The sequence below is a fragment of the Priapulus caudatus genome, unplaced genomic scaffold (genome assembly GCF_000485595.1).
Source record: "Priapulus caudatus unplaced genomic scaffold, Priapulus_caudatus-5.0.1 Scaffold293, whole genome shotgun sequence".
In the NCBI taxonomy this organism is placed as follows: Eukaryota; Metazoa; Priapulida; class Priapulimorpha; order Priapulimorphida; family Priapulidae; genus Priapulus; species Priapulus caudatus.
Genome location: NW_014577354.1, coordinates 360,362 through 376,943, shown reverse-complemented (window position 1 = coordinate 376,943; position 16,582 = coordinate 360,362). Strand labels below are relative to the sequence as shown.

Genomic DNA, 16,582 nt, shown 5'->3' with positions numbered 1-16,582 from the left:
TATATATATACGCGCGGATGACTCGAAGCTTGAGAAATCCGCATGCACAAAACGATCCGTGGAAATTAGCATTTAAATTAGCTGACATACTTGTATATGTGTTCATAGTAGGAAAGAACGTATGGCGAACGTATAGGTATGTGCTCTATATGTTTTTCTATATCGCTTTTATATATTTATTCGCTATAATTAATATCCTTTGTTGCAATAACTAAAACCTCGAGCGGTATCGGGAGAATAGGTTTTTTGGGAGTTTATTGCGTTAAAGAACCGAAAGCGAAACCAGCTCACTAACTAGAAGATTTTAAAGCTCTGACGATGGCCCGCTGACCTTCCATTGGCATAATCACAAACACGTAGCTTATCCTACATGCGTGATATTGAGGAATAATGTGAAACATTAATGTTATTAGTGAGCTATAATAAACCATGACAACAACAGCTGATCGACACTGATATGACGTATATGACGTATATGACGTATGAAAGAGAATGCAGCAGCATATTCATCTTATAGCGTGTGCGTGAATCTTCCTTCTGCAGCGACGTATGGTCGGCGTAACAATATTTCAGCTCTGATAAAAAAAATCATACATAATTACCGGGGTTTCCTGCTCTCGTGCTATTAAGCACGGTTAACGTACGCGCGTATAGCGTGAATATAATTATGAACGTGATTACACTGATTGCGGTGATTATATATAGGCGACTAATTCAATAGCGGGTCGTGGAGAAAGCTACAGAGCAAAAGATGCTATAGAGCGAGAGATGCTATTGAACGAGAGATGCTATAGAGCGAGAGAAATAAATTCTATAGAACGAGAGATACTATAGAGCGGGAGAAAGAAATTCTACAGAACGAGAGATACTATAGAGCGAGAGAGAGAGAGAGGGGAAGAGATTCTATAGAGCAAAAGATGCTATTGAGAAAAAGGAAGAAATTCTATAGAACAAGAGATGCTATAGATCGAGAGAAAGAAATGCTATATAGAAAGAGGAAGAGATGCGATAGCAACTCAAGACATGCGGAATGTTGTAGAAAATGTGTCTGCATGCGTGTACATGTGTGCGTGCGTTCGTGCGTCCGTCTTTGTTCGTGCGTCCGCAAGGTGTACGTGCGTGTGTGTGTGTGCGTGTGTGGATTGAAGGGGGGTCACTGGAAGGTCCGCTACACAACTGTAGCCGCTACGCGGTGCAACGTCGCGGCGTTTAACGAGTAATTATGATTCTAGCAAGCAATCATATTCCGCTAATGATCACCTCACCTAAACGCGCTCAACTCCCCGCCGACGACCTGCGATCGCAATTAACTATATACCCGGTCGTTGTCGACGACGCCGACGTCGCGTGAGAAGCTGAATGCTCATGCAGACGTGAAAGCGCGCTGCACGCTGCGGCGACACGTGTACAAGGAAGCCACTGTGACGAGCTATAACGACCCGAACATAATCCACGCGCGAGGTTTGTATGTAACGCAAGCGCGGCCATTGTCAACAGTGTGGATGTGTGAAGCCACGTACAATCGGTGCACAGCCAGTACGAACCCCCTGTACTCTTACCTGCGTACCTGCTGCCCGCTACACCTTCCCACACACCTGTACTCTTACTCTTACACTCTGTCTCCGCCCTCCCGTACACCTTCACACTATCTGTTACTTCTCCACCCTGCTCTCCACTCCCTGCTGTTCCACGCTACATCTTCCCACATCCGTCACTACCCTGTACCCCCTTACCTCTCACACCTTGCCCTGCCCTCGCGCTACACCTTCCGCATCCACGTCCACTGCCTACGCACACGCGTCACACGTCACGCTACACCACATGCGTCGCGCACCGACACACGCACACTCCTCCCTCCTCCTCTTCCCACGCACACGCCACACACAAGCCACACGCGCACAACAACATCTGCGCACGCACTGCCACGCAACGCATCGCAGCACACGCACGCTCTATCGCCTTGCCGCTACGTTCCCTCCCCTCCACACATCCCCACGTCGACACCCGTCGCACAGTCCTCCTCATCTCTCCTCGTCTCTCTCTCTCATGTCGTCACTCTCTTCCCTCCCCATCTCATCACGCACCCTCTCCGCGCGAGGTTCGCTACTCTCTGTCACACGAGGCCCAACCGCACACGCGCGCACAAGCGCAACGCACGCACTCGAGCACACACATCCGACGCACCGGCACACGCAACACACGCGCGCGCGAGCACACACCCCGACCACACACGCGCACACGCGCCATTCCACTGGCGCTCTAAACCACGCATACACATCCCCGCACTCACCCACGCCACGCAACCACGTCTCGTTCCTGTCCTCCGTCTACACGACACACACACCCACAACACACTCGCTCGCACAACACACACACCACACACCAGCACACACACACGCTCGCCGCGCTGCGAGAGCTTGTTCAATATAACTTAAAACACCCATATTCTAGTAACCTTGACGCTTTGTTTTATATGATATATATATTAACCAAAAACGAAAACAATTAAAACGATGTATTTCCCGAGTTCAAAAGTTGACAACACCTAAAAAACATCATGTGTGAGTGTGTGTAGTGTTGTGTGGTGTATGTGTGTGTTGTGTGTTTGTGCGTGCGGTGTGTGTTGTGTGTGTGTGCATGTGTGGGCGTGTGCGTGTCGCGTGTGCGTGGTGCGCTGTGCGTGTGCGTAGTGCAGTGTGCGGTGCGTGTGCGTGTGGCGCTGTGGCGTGTGTGTGTTTTGGTGCGTGTGTGTGTGTGTGTTGTGTTGGTTTGTGTGTGTGTCGTGTGTGTGGTGTGTGGTGTGTGTGTGTGTGTGTACGTGTGTGTGTGCGTGTGTGCGTGTTAGTGTGGTTTTTAATGTGTGTATACTATATAGAGTGCGTGTTCTTTGTCGCCGTATTATCGGCAACGGCGCGACGATTGGTGTGAATCATTCTTTTGACTTATCTATACACGCACTGTATCCTGTTTTTGTATTATTTATAGTATTCGCAATGTCTGCTGACCTGATGAAGAGATGTAATCTCGAAAGCTTGTCAATTAAACTTTAAACACCCTTATTCTATACCTTAACTTTGTTTTTATCTACACGGGTGTTCGTGTGTGACTTTACTTATATATAGCATATATATATATATCAGGAGTGTATAATAGGGTACCTATTATACACTCCTGATATATATGCTATTCATATTCATAACTAAATACATGTCACGTCAGAGCGCACAATCACAACAGTTGCATGTCTGTTGACAGACGCTGTTAGATGGCAGTAACGTAAAGAGTTTGAAATGACCGCGTTTCATTTCATTGCCGATGTTAGTAGGATGGCTGCGCGGCTGCCAGCACGGGTCTGTGCAGCCGAATATCGTAGAGGGAGTAGCTGCAGGTTTTCATGGGCGACGACGAACGACGATGAAATTGTCATTTGTATTTATATTCCCCGAACTCGATAGTATCAACGCGGATTTAACGCGCTTTCGTCTGCCAACGTTAAACCCGCTAGCGAACGCCCTAACACAAAATAATTCATTTTATTTTTCCGAAACAAGAAATAGCTGTTCAACGCGATATTAATTCGAGAGGACGATATTTTACTACGCTGTCGGGTGCACCACATCGCAATACAAGGACCTACTCTCGCTATGCCGCTTTCATGGCTGCCTGGTCGCATCTGTGCGCATCGTAAACCGATTGCATTAACAAGTGTAAAACCCCATTCTATTTTCATGTAATATGTTTACGTTTCGTTAAGTAATACCTATTACACTATGAGGAAAATTCGGATGTCTCTGCTCCGAACAAATAATGTAAGAGCACGTAAAACCCCGTAGAAGGGGGTTTTATAATATACTCTTGTTAATATTGACCATTAGCATTCATCCGTCCGAGCGTGACTCTTGCAATATGAGGAGGTCAATCTTGCCATTTGGAGCAATTAGGATGTTCATGCATATTCGGGGTTTCGCTCTGATTTGGCCCGCTCATTATTACGGTTGACATCGCAAATAGATAACTGAATTATAGCGATGACACGAGATGGAGCGGCCGCGCACGCCATCACCGGATTGACTGTCTGACATCAATAGAACGTGATGGTCTAGTTGCGGCTTAATTCATATCGGACGTTAGGACGGAGATACTAAGGCCTCTCATCTCTCTTATCCTGAAGCGGTAATACGATTTCCTTCCAGGAAAGATTTTCTTTGATGTATGATCGCTGCTGCTGCTATTGCTTCTGATAATAATGGGAATGATAATGGGAGATGATGGTGACGATGATAATGTTGATAGTCTTAGTCACACAATGCCGTCATGCTTGCAAATCCTTGACGAACGATACCGCATCTTTTCGATGCATTTTCTCGACTTTATTTGACGTCTATAGTTACAACGCAGCGCCATCTGGGCGGCCAGCATGCTCTGGTGTTGATGGGTACACGCCGCGACGCAATATACCTGACTATAACGCTCGTTTTACCTCGATGCGATCGTTGTCGTGGCAACGAACTAACAATTTTGCGTCTGCACGACGATGGCCGTGAAAAATCTACTTCCGTACCGCACAAAGGATCTATTATAGTCAATCAATCAATCATCGGAGGAAGATCCGGATGAAAAAACTAAACTTTGGATTTCCTTTGAAGCCCTTTTTGAAATTTGGCATCTTGAGTTGTTCGCTCGGCGTTTTCTCTCGGCCTCGTCCGAATCGTTTACTCTTCCTATCACATTTTCAGCTCAGACAATTTTGCAAATAAACGTTTTTAGTGGTTATTCTGACATGTTTTCGACGTCAGCCATTTCCAGTTCGTCTAGCCAAAAATAACTCACAAACGTCGCCGATAACGGGGATATATGAGCGCATGAGACTAACGCGCAGACCAACCACGAGCATGCACGTCAGAGGTCAAGGGTTCAAGGTCGAAAACGCAGCTTCCTGCACATTGCTCGACGGAGGGAGGCATGTCTATCTAACAGGATGTAGATTGACAGACACAGTAAGGCGAGGAGCGTAGCAAGCGCGTATATAGCGTTGCTGGTTGTGTAATGAGTAATAGGTGGGCGCTGTACGTCACCGGATAGCGCCGTTCAATTGCCACAATAACGAAAATTGTTCAGGAATCTTATGTAGTGCTGCGCGTCAAAATTGCTCAATTCTGCACAAAAGTGCACAATTCATTTGCGTATCCGTATTACTGTAATGGAGAGAGCCAATGCGTGATTTCATCTCAGTAGTTGTTGCCAAACGATTAGGCCTCTTTTCTTAGTTCTCAATAAATACTTCGGGTCTTGCTTGGACTAATTAAAAAAACATACGTAAATAAATACACATAGGTACAACTCAGGTAACATAGGTATTAAATTCATAGGTAAATATTTATATTCGCGGTAAGCTTACTTTTATTTCTAAGTGAGATTAGAATTACGTATCACGCGACACGATGATCACGACTGACTGTGACAAAAATAGTTTTCACGCTAACGTTAAAAAAAAGGACAATTTCACGTTTCTCGCTTCACTCTATCCTCATCCTCAGCGGAACCCAGATGTTGTTTTCGTTTTAATTGCCCTTCAATTTCAATTCAAACCCCAAAACTATTACATACTGCGCAAGAACTGACCGTCTATCGCATGAAATTCATCTCACACTGACGCATTATTGACGCACCGTGCCACCTGCCCTATTCATCCGCGCTACCCAAAAGAACTTACACGTGCCATTACGTTAGATCTGCATGACCTGGTCTAGGCTTTGTGGACTGACCCATCATTGGTCGTATTCATGCTCAGCTCACCAATATACCATTACAATAACCTGATCGTTCCCCGTAATCGTTATCGATCTGCATCGCACTCTCCGACAGGGAACACCTGTGACGGTTGCGCGCGCTCAACACCCTATAGTCGTCACTCGATGCACATTTGAGCAAATCTTCCTCCTTTCATCCCATGAGCTTCCTTCCCCCACCCGATTCCATTACCACCATTACCGCGATCCGTGCAGCGCTAGAATACGACGCACGCACGCGCACACGCACAATGAATGAATGAATGAATAAATCAATCATTAATTCGATCGATCGATCGATCAATCAATAAATAAATAAATCTATCTCGAGGGCGTCTACACACAACCTACGAGTTTACACCAATTTCATAATAACGCCGTGAATACATTTTTTGCACGATTGTTTGAACTGGGCACCAGGAGGCGTTGCGCACGCGATATTGCTAAAAAATCTGCTCTGTCAACAATCATCGTGACTCACCTCAGCCGCTCGCATGCGCCACCGATCGCGTACCACTTGATAATGTTTACAACCTCTTATCCGTCGACGAAGCAAGACGAGAGCCATTTCCTCCCGCACTGAGAGTGCTTTACCGACTCTTCACACACATCCTTCTTATGCACCTCGTCCTTCTCTGCATCCCCCTTCGCCTCCTTCTCAGCATCTCCCTCCTTCTTCGCGTCTGCTCCTCCTCATCCTCATCCGCCTCCTCCTCATCTTCCGCTCCCTCCTTCTTCGCACCCTCCTGCTTTTCATTCTATTGTCTTTCTTCTTTATTTTTTGCTTCTCTTTCTCCTCCCCGCTCTCCTCCCCCGACTCGTTCTTCTCCTCATCCTCCTGCTCCTCCTGCTCTTGCTCCACCTCCTTCGTCATCTTTTTTTCTTCTTCTTCTGCTCTTTCTTCTCCTACTCATCTCCCTCCCTTTCTTCCTCTTCCTGCTCTACCTTCTCCCGCTCTGCCTCCTCTTTTTCCTCTCGTACACTCCTCCCTCCGCGCCCGCTCTCTCTCGCTGCCCCCCTCTCTCTTGCTGTCTCTCGCTCTCTCTTGCTCCTGTGCATGTTTTTCTCCATCTCGTTACTCACGGCACGCACCGGCGTACAATTTCAATTTCAAATTGAACATCTCTCGTATATCTGTATCTCATTCACCGATTCAATGATATTAGGCGTAGATAATAGGGAATAGATCCCCTATTATCTACTCCTAATGATATCGATAGCGTTTCCCTGCTACCCATCAACGTTATCATACCATTCCCTCCCCATCTAATTTTCACGTCTGTTGTTGTTTCATTGTTCCCGCTGTGAGCCGCTACAGCGATTTCAATGCAAAACTAACAGCTGTGCGATGCAAGTTCCAAACCGAATTCGTTTTCGCTAAATGCGCAGAAATGGAAACGAGTGAAAAAAACAACGTGCGGAATGTTGGAGATAGAGATGTGTCAGCTCGTCACGTGACAGGCGCCATTTTATAGGGCCGTGTGCTCTCCTGGTAAGCATGTCACCGATGTGACTCATCAATCACTCCTCTCTCAATGCGGAGGTCTGATGTCCCCGTGGGGGGTTTACACTGCGTGTGGTATTTGCGAACCCGGCAGTCGTCGACACGGACAACGTGGATTCGGAAATTCTGATTAAAAAACAACGTCGATGGCACGATGAAATTATAACTATATAAACATGAAGTTAATTTGTCGAATGTTTATATACGTATAGGTTTGTCAACATCTAGGCGATTGATCTCGGAGTGTTTACTTAATGACCGAGCTGCACGTTGTTGTCCATGATGAGGCAACACATGGATATTTGTTTAATTATTCGTGTGATACTTCTTCTTAAATATACGATCGTTTTCTTCCCCGCCCCTCTCTGTGTCTCTCGCCTACTCTCTCTGTCTCTCTCATTTTCTCGCGGTTTCTCTCCTTCTCTCGCTGTTTCTCTCCTTCCCTCTCTGTCTCCTTTTTTCTCTCGCTGTCTCTCTCCCCGTCTCTACCCTCTCGCCATCTTTCGTTTCTCTCTTACGTGCGCGCTCTCTTCCATCTCTGGTTGTCACTCGCGTTCTCTCTCTCGCTCTCTCTTTATTTCTTTCTTATCTCCTTTTCAGTCTCTCGCTCTGTCCCTTCTTCTCTTTTTCTCTCGCTCTAGCTTTTCACCTATCGCTATCTCTTTCTCGCTCCGCTTTTTTTCTCTCGCTTCCTCTTCCTCTCTGTCGGTGACTAGGTAGACTTGATGTGTATATAGAAAATTATTTAATAGTGAGTCGAAATTTCGTTAATACGCAGAAACTGAATGGGAAAAGGAATCTCACGTTTAACTGAAGCAAAAGCAAGAATATGAGAAGCATGATTTCAATAATGTACGAAAACACTCACACATAATCATTATAGATCACGCATGAGATTCCCATTCGTCTGCATGACCGGCATAGGTATAAGTATGCGTTCCATGAATTATATATTCTAAATTGTAGCCGTTAGCATAATGCTCTGCTCTCTCTCTCTCTCTCTCTCTCTCTCTCTCTCTCTCTCTCTCTCTCTCTCTCTCTCACATCGCTGGGAGAGGCAGGGGGAGGGGGAGCGAGGTGGAGGGCTTCTCATTGGGCAATATAATTATTATGGCTAGTCAGGCGGGCAGGCTACGAAATTATACGTGTGTCTCGTAGCGCGCAAAGTAAAAGGTATGAACATATTAGAAAGGGCGAAGAATTTCGCGTGTTATAATTATCGATTGCCCAGCATCCTCCTTCTCCCTCTCTCTCGCTCTCTCTCTCCCTCTCCCCCCCTCTCCCTCGCTCTCTCTTTCTTTCTCTATCTCTCTCTCTCTCTCTCTCTTTCTCTTTCTCCCTCTCCCACTCTCTCCCGCCGCTCTCTCTTTCTTTCTCTCTGTCTCTCTCGCTTTCTCTTTCTTCCTCTCCTTTCTCGCTTTTTCTCTTTCTCCCGTCCCCTCTCTCCCCCTCTCTCTCTATATATATATATCAGGAGTAGATATATATATATAAGCGGTGTGCACCGAACAACGTGCGTGGTTAGAATTGTGTTTCGAAAACACGTGTTAGTTAAAGCGATGCGCCCGTTTAACCGAGGCCCGATAAAGCGGGGGAGGGGGGGGGGTAAACATGTTACGTGACATGTATAGACAGCGCGCCAGAGTAGCAGCCAAGTAGAAAGTCTAATTTCGTACGCTTATTAAATTTCCTACGAAAACATTCTCGCGCACGCTGTCAGCGAGATTAATCAACGCTACATGCACACTGCCACTCACTACCGCTGTTTTACCGCGTGTAGGCGTGCCGCATTGCGCAGGTACGTGTCTCCCTGGTCAGCTCCCGTGACAGACAGACAGACAGACAGACAGACAGACAGACAGACAGGCAGGACAGGCAGGCAGCGCAGGCAGGCCCAGGCAGGCAGGCAGGCAGGCAGGCAGACAGGCCAGGCCAGACAGACAGAACAGACAGACAGGCAGGCAGGCAGGCAGGCAGACAGGCCAGACAGACAGAAAGACAGACAGGCAGGCAGACAGGCAGGCAGGCAGACAGGCAGACAGACAGGCAGACAGGCAGCGCAGGGCAGACAGACAGACAGACCGACCGACGACACAACAGACAGACAGACAGACAGACAGGCAGGCAGGCAGGAACAGAATACAGGACAGACAGCCAGCCAGACAGACAGACAGGCAGACAGGCAGGCAGGCAGGCAGACAGACAGACAGACCGACCGACACACACACAGACAGACAGACAGACAGGCAGGCAGCAGGCAGACATAACAGACAGACAGCCAGCCAGACAGACAGACAGCTCGCCGTTGCAGGCTTCGCGTTAATATTCCCCACAATCGGCTTCCGCAGGGTAAATTTGAAGCGAGATTGAGAATGACAGCGTGATGCGGCGTTTCTCGCTCATATGCATTTACACGCTGACACATTTCTGCCTCGATGACAGTTTTGCTTATTACGCACAGTGGAAATCGACGCACGAGAAGCCAAGGGTTGAGGGAAAGAGAGCTGGAGGGGAAGAGGAGGGGAGGGGAGTAGGAGGGGAAGGGGAGAGGGAGGGATGGAGGAGGGAGGAGGTGGGAAAGAGGTGAAGGGAGAAGGACGAGGGTAGGGGAGGAAGGAGGGGAGAGGAAAAAGAGGTGAGAGGAAGAAGAGGGAGACGGAAAATGGAGCATAACGGAGAGGGGAAGGGGAGGATGACGGGAGGGAGGAGGGAGTGGGGAGTGGAGTAGGGGGAGGCAGATGGGATGAAGAGGCGGAGAGGAGGGGCAAGGGGAGAGATAGGAAAGATGCTTTAAAGTTCACGGTTCTGCAATGCATGCGTGCGTTGTGTTCAATCACTCATCAATCTGTCGCCTAATGCGATTCATTCTATTTTAAATAACATTTATTTTTTTAGTTGAAGTAATTTACGGTTTAGCCATGCTCCGTGTCAAAATCAACGTGTGTGATTAAGCTACTCGAGAAAATATCGCGATGCAGCGCAGAACTTATACAAGCGTAACATATCGAGGAACGGGTGTAAATCAACGCGTTCTGCGTGCAGTTCCACGCAGTTATGGTTGTATACTACAGGCAACGCGCTCGCGCGCCGCGATCAGCCGAACTTACAAACAACTTCCCTTTACCTCGCAGCGGCACGCAGCAGCAGCAGCAGCAGGCGACAGAACGCAGCCCTCACCTGATCACGGTATACGTCGCTGCCGCATGTTTATAGGCAATTAGGAGAGCACAAAAGGAATTTCCCCAGTGCGCTGTACGCTGCCGCGTATATACGGCTGGTAATTGGCGTCTAAAATGAATGTATATTAAAGTCCGATCGACCGCGTGTGTACCTCTTGCGGCATGCTCTTACTGCGGCCTCATAGGGTATATGTCCCCCAGGGTACTGCCGGTACGTACCCTGCGGTAGCGGTCGTATACCGGAACGTACCCTGGTCACTATTTGATATGGTGGTTAGGAGGTTAGGGTTAAGGTTAGGATTAGGGTTAGGGTTCGGGCTTTGGGTTAGGGAGTAGGCGTAGGCGACTCTCTAGACTCGTTAGTGGAGTCGGCGAGGACGCGGTCCGGCATATTAGATAGTACGCAGGCGCTAGTTTCGGTATACCCCACCGTACCCAGGGTAGCGTTCCGGTATACCCACCGTACCCAGGGTACGTTGCGGCAGTACCCCCGGGACATAGACCCTCTCAGCCTTACTAACAGTGACAATGTTGCGAAGACCGCGCCGAATGCGTCGAGATTTATTGGCAAATATGTACAATGATTGATTGAATTATATTGATTGACCCAAAGCAATTTCATGTAGCAATCTGTAGTCGCCAGTGAGTGAGTGTCAACAGTGGCGATATAAACGCGGTCTAGGTCTACGCGCAAACACGTTTCCATTACAGTTTTTGTTGCCATTCATACAAACCCATTTACGCATCATGACAAAGTATTACTGCAATATTTCATATATCATACGAGTCCTTTTGGAAATCTTTTTGGTTTCTATGGAAAATTTGAACATCTACTTCTCTCGGGCGTTTGCCGTTCTTATTTCAAACACACTTTCAACGACATCGCCGTGACCGATTTCAGTCCAACTGGCGCTGATCTTTTATACGTAGCCATTATTAATTAGCTCGCGATAGGTTGGCGCTGATGTTCACTATCTATCTGTGTTCACGTTCCAGTATAACTACTAATCATGTGATCTATGGTATAAAAGATTACGTGGCTTTGTTAAGTTAAAGTACTATCTGTAATGGTATCCTGTTATGTCAGCATAATGCTTGGGTACACCTATACAGTGTGCGCGGTGCAAGAATTAAAGAAGAAATGATGGGGTGGGCTGCGCGCATATGGAGCGGCTGTGTGTGAGTTGGGGGGGGGCAGGTGTTTTATACACACCAAAACAGAATTTCATTATAGAGAACACAGTTGCAATCCGACCGAGTTTGAATATATATTTTCAAGGGCACGATAGCGCCATGTGTGCTCCTTATATTTTTTTTATTTGAAGCACTCTAATTCTATTTAAAACCGAGAGAAATCTTTGTTCACATACTATAGACAACAAACTAGCAGTCACGGAGATGCAAACCCTCGCAAATCCGTGCGTCCCATACTCCGATCTCGCTCTTAATTGGCAGAACTATAAATAATATTCATGTGCTTGTATACATCCTGCGTGAGTCGCCTCACCTATAGGTGACGCCGCTAGCCCCTCTCACGTGAATTGCATGTCGATAAATCCCGACGCCGCGTGGCCTAATGGATAAGGCGTCTGACTTCGAATCAGAAGATTGAGGGTTCGAGTCCCTTCGTGGTCATTTTTTTATACCTGTATTTATTTGTCAGACAGCTCATCGCGTGAAGAGTATGTCTACGTGAGCAAGCCACGATAGACTTTCACCTTTTATTGCATTTATTCCCTTCCCCTGTCCTCTTCTCTCACTGTCCTCAACAATTTCCTTACTCATTCTAAATTACAATTAGAAGATATATCGCGCGGTAAACGTCTACATATCTTATATAGCGTGGAATGCAATCAAAGTAACACAATTAATCACAGTCGAATAGATTCGATAACGCTGATTTTATTAAAAGATAAGTTTCATATACATAAGTTTCGATTAGAATACGGTGCACGTGCAGCTATTCCGATTGTTCAATAAAAGGGACAATATTTAATTAAATAAACAACGGCGTTGAGAATAAAACAAGTAAACCACACCGTATTTGTTTATTTTTGATGATTATCACCTCTCTGCAATCAACAGTAAATCGTATATGCCATCTACGTCTGCGCCACGTATTTTTTGTAATAATTTGATACAGTACTGACATATCTAACGTACAACAAAACACAATATAATTTCAGTGCATCGCACATAAAAGCAAAGCAAATGGCCTAGCCACTTTACGCCTAGTTGCGCGTTACTAAACGACGCGACGTGAACATAAAATTACACCAAGAGCATAAACCATGGTTTATATGTTTTAATTACACACATAATGAAATCGCATAAAAAATATTTTTTGTATATTAAATGCATTATAGAATAGCACCATGTTTCCATTTGCCAACGATATTAACGATGTATGAGCCTATCTTCTTCTTATCATAAATTTAATTAAAGATATTTTATCGGTAGGTATTCTGCCGCTAGAAGGGCGTGATTGCCCTGCTTCTGTTTCTGCGCCATTATAATTTTAATTTTTTGCTGTCGCCGCCCACAGCGAACCTATAACATGCAGGTGGTCGCCACGCGCGCAGCCCGACACAGCTTTCGCGCAGCAACTAACGAACGTGCCATCTTTCATGGTCTGGCTATTATAGCGGCACACCCTAGAAAGGCTCGTGTGCGATAGGTAAAGGAAGCACGCCCTTTCACTATGCGCTCTCACCGACCGGGACGTGCGTATGCGTGTACAGTACACACGCGCGTATAGTAAATACTCACAGTCGAGAGCGCCAGCTGTAGAAAGCGACAGTATTTTCGTGGCCACGGCAGCAGCAGCGATCAAGCACCTCGCAGAATTAACCAAAACGACACTCAACGGCCTATTTTCACCAACATGCGTATATTCTTATGCCAATAAATCTAATTCATATCGAAACAAATATCTCTCTTCTGTGGTTTATTGCACAGGGCGGTATTGCTAAGGAGTTAAGCGCGGGGGGGGGGACCAAGACGGATATGCCCACAGGCTGGATATGCGATATATTCGTGAACGCTGTAAGATTCCCGTCGTGAAACAGACCAACGCTGAGAGCGAGCGAGAAGTGCTTTTTGCGTTCTGCGTCTGCCGTGACAAAAAGCAGACGAGTTTTTGCCGCCAAGCTACCCACGCTGAGCCGTAGAAGGGGATCGAGTCGAACGTCCTAGATTTCTCTGATCATGCTCTCGACGCTGGAGACTCATCGGCTTCTACGATTCTTAATCTGCAACAGCAAGCCAACGAGAACGGGGATGTCATTTAATTGCAGCGTAAGCCGAGACTACTGTATATAGGAGCGGACTAACGAGCAGAGTAGAAGTAATATAATCGTGGAGCAGCAACCACAGGCACTTGGACAGAGTCAGTGCACAAAATTATATATATTATATTATATATATATTATTCATTATAATGGCGATACAGCACACTCGGCAGCGGCGAGTGCCGGGAGCGTTCGGCGTTAGTTTTTATGAAGGAAAGTTGATATACAGTGACACAACAGTGGAACTGTAATTGAGAGGTACGGTAGTAGTTACGGTAGTCCCTATTTTGTAAATGTGACGTGCATATTATATTTCATTTTTTATGTTGACTCGTGTCGCCAATAGTGTCCTGGTGGGCCAAGCAACTAGTTATATACGCAGTACGCCGACAGGAACGGCGCGTGAAAGCTCGCCGCGTTGTTAAGTGCTGCAGATGGGTCGTTGTCGTATCAGGTATCTATACAGATATGGTACCGCGGTACATCAATGTATTGCACAAGTGTACCTGACCAATGTTGTTTCTAGCATAAACCGTACCGCTGGCGGCTTCGCATAAATGTACCCAGGCCCGACGGGGAGTTTTCTCGTTCAGTTCACGTCGTATTGTCGTAAAAGCCGGAAAACGGATATAACATAGAATGAAATTAGCACACTTCTGATTGGCCTGAATTTTGCCAAGATGTCAGCCTCATGACTTGTAGCCCAAAATTCACCGAATTACTTTACCAAAAACCCTGAGGTCAGCGTGTAAACTAAATCCGTCCACCGACATAAAACAGAAAGCTTAGCAACAAAAACGTATTGCGTATAAGCGCCCCCCTACAGCTGCATAATCCTGGATACCTGTTACACTGCCGTAAGTAGGCGGAACGATACGGCATACGCGCATAAAGCGTATTATCAGTTTCCTAAAAACCTAAAAAACGCCAAAACTCGGCAGCTATAACTTTCAAAGCCCAGACCGCTCTGATAACAATTAAGATTAAGATTGAACAATAACAATTTGCACAAATAATTGCAATTATAGTAATATTATAGTGTTACTATGTAAATGGAGGGTAAAATGAGTGTGTTTTTTCATGGCAAAATACATCAGGAAAACTTACGTTATCATAACGGTATATAAAACTAAAACAAACACCCCCCTTTTTACAAATGGCCGTTTGTTCTCTTGTGTTCTTGATAGGTTACGACGATTCTCGTTACTTTATCGCGTGGTTTCATGTGCTGCCCCGCGGGGAGGCCAGAGTAACGGCTTTACTGTAAAACACAGGGTTGGGATAGCATATATGCTGAGAAGATACAGGTATGGACCTACACTTGTGTATACCATATACAGTACTCGGGTACATATACTGTAGTACTTGATACGACAACGACCCTTCAGCCTCAAGTGCTGCCGGTCTCTTTAAGCAGACGCGCTGCCAGTAAGCTACACGCTAGCCAGACACAAAGACGAGATGAGAATGCAGAGAGCGGGAGTCAGAGAGAGTAGCGCGAGGAGAGGTGAAGCGGGCGCAGAGGGGAGAAAGAGGAGAGAGAGGCGGAGAGAGAGAAAGGGAGAGGGGGACGAGAGAGGGAGAGGATGAGAGTCCGATGGAGAGAGAGAACAGGGAGAGAGAGGGGGAGAGAGAGAGAGAGAGAGAGAGAGAGAGACGAAAGATGAGAGAGAGAGAGAAAGGGGAGAACACGAGAAGCGAGTTGAGAAGGGGGAGGCCGCGAGAGGAAGAGCGGAGAGAGAGGGAGAGGGGAGAGAGAAAGAGAGAGAAGGGAGACAGAGGCCCCGCAGAGCATAGAGAGAAGGCGAGAGCAGAGCCACAGAGAGGGGAGACGAGAGCTTAGACTAAATAGAATAATAGGATCAGAATAATAGAATCTACGCGGCCACACTACACCGCTTTCCTGTGGGACAGTCTAGAACCCTGGCCGCTGCTCGGCCGGTACCGAGCTCGTTCTGCGGGCATGGCAAGCGTAGCGTTCCCTCTGGTTCGCTTCCGCACGCACACCATGGATCTGCACCCACGAGGTGACCTCGAACTGCTCAGGTCGCCACCACCGCGCCGCCTGCCACGGCGATGTGAGTCGTCATCCTCTGAAAAGAGGCCAGAGAGTTTGACGAGTATCGAAATCATCATCGTTGTCGTCTCTGTCGTCGTCGTCGTTTGCGTAACAGTTGTCATCATTAGCATCATCATCATCATCATCATCATCATCATCATCATGCATCAGCTCATCCGATCATCACATTTATCGTGACGACGTCGTCGTCATTTCATTATCATCATCATTCTATATCAACATTCATCATCATTCCATCATCATCAATGCATTGCACATCATCTTCAGCCAATCATTGTCAATCATTCATCAACAATCATCATTCATCATGAAACGAGTCAGCCAGCCCTGCCCGCCTTCCACCGCCATTCTGAGCATCAAAGGCCCCTACCACTACAAGTTTTCTACTACTTGGCAAGCCTAGAACGACGTTCTCCACTCGCGCGTCGGTGCAAGCTCCACTCTACAAGAGAAATCGGGGTAAGCCCATGGCCTCACAGCGTAGGCGATGATGCTGCTATTCCTCCGCACGTCCTCGATCACATACCGTCGGGATTAAGAGTGGCACTCGGGCCGGGTGGCCGGGCGATCCATGAGCAAGCTTGAAGGAAAGCGAGGCAGATTCTCATTTAATGAAATCGTGACCATATGCTTTTTTCTCAGCTCCTTTAAATGTCCCTGTCGATCAATGTTCTGACCTATTCTTATTCCAATCTGATTCAACGTTAGAGCTAATGTGCTTGAAGCTGAAAGAGTATCCT

At 46.9% G+C, this 16,582-nt stretch overlaps 1 protein-coding gene and 1 non-coding gene across 2 annotated transcripts in view; both read left to right on the top strand.

Moving 5' to 3' along the window:
* Positions 1 to 16,582, top strand: part of LOC106808658 — a 67,717-nt gene that overhangs the window by 43,651 nt on the left and 7,484 nt on the right. The window lies entirely within an intron of this gene.
* Positions 12,035 to 12,107, top strand: Trnar-ucg. Its single transcript has one exon. It is a non-coding gene; the product is annotated as a tRNA-Arg (tRNA).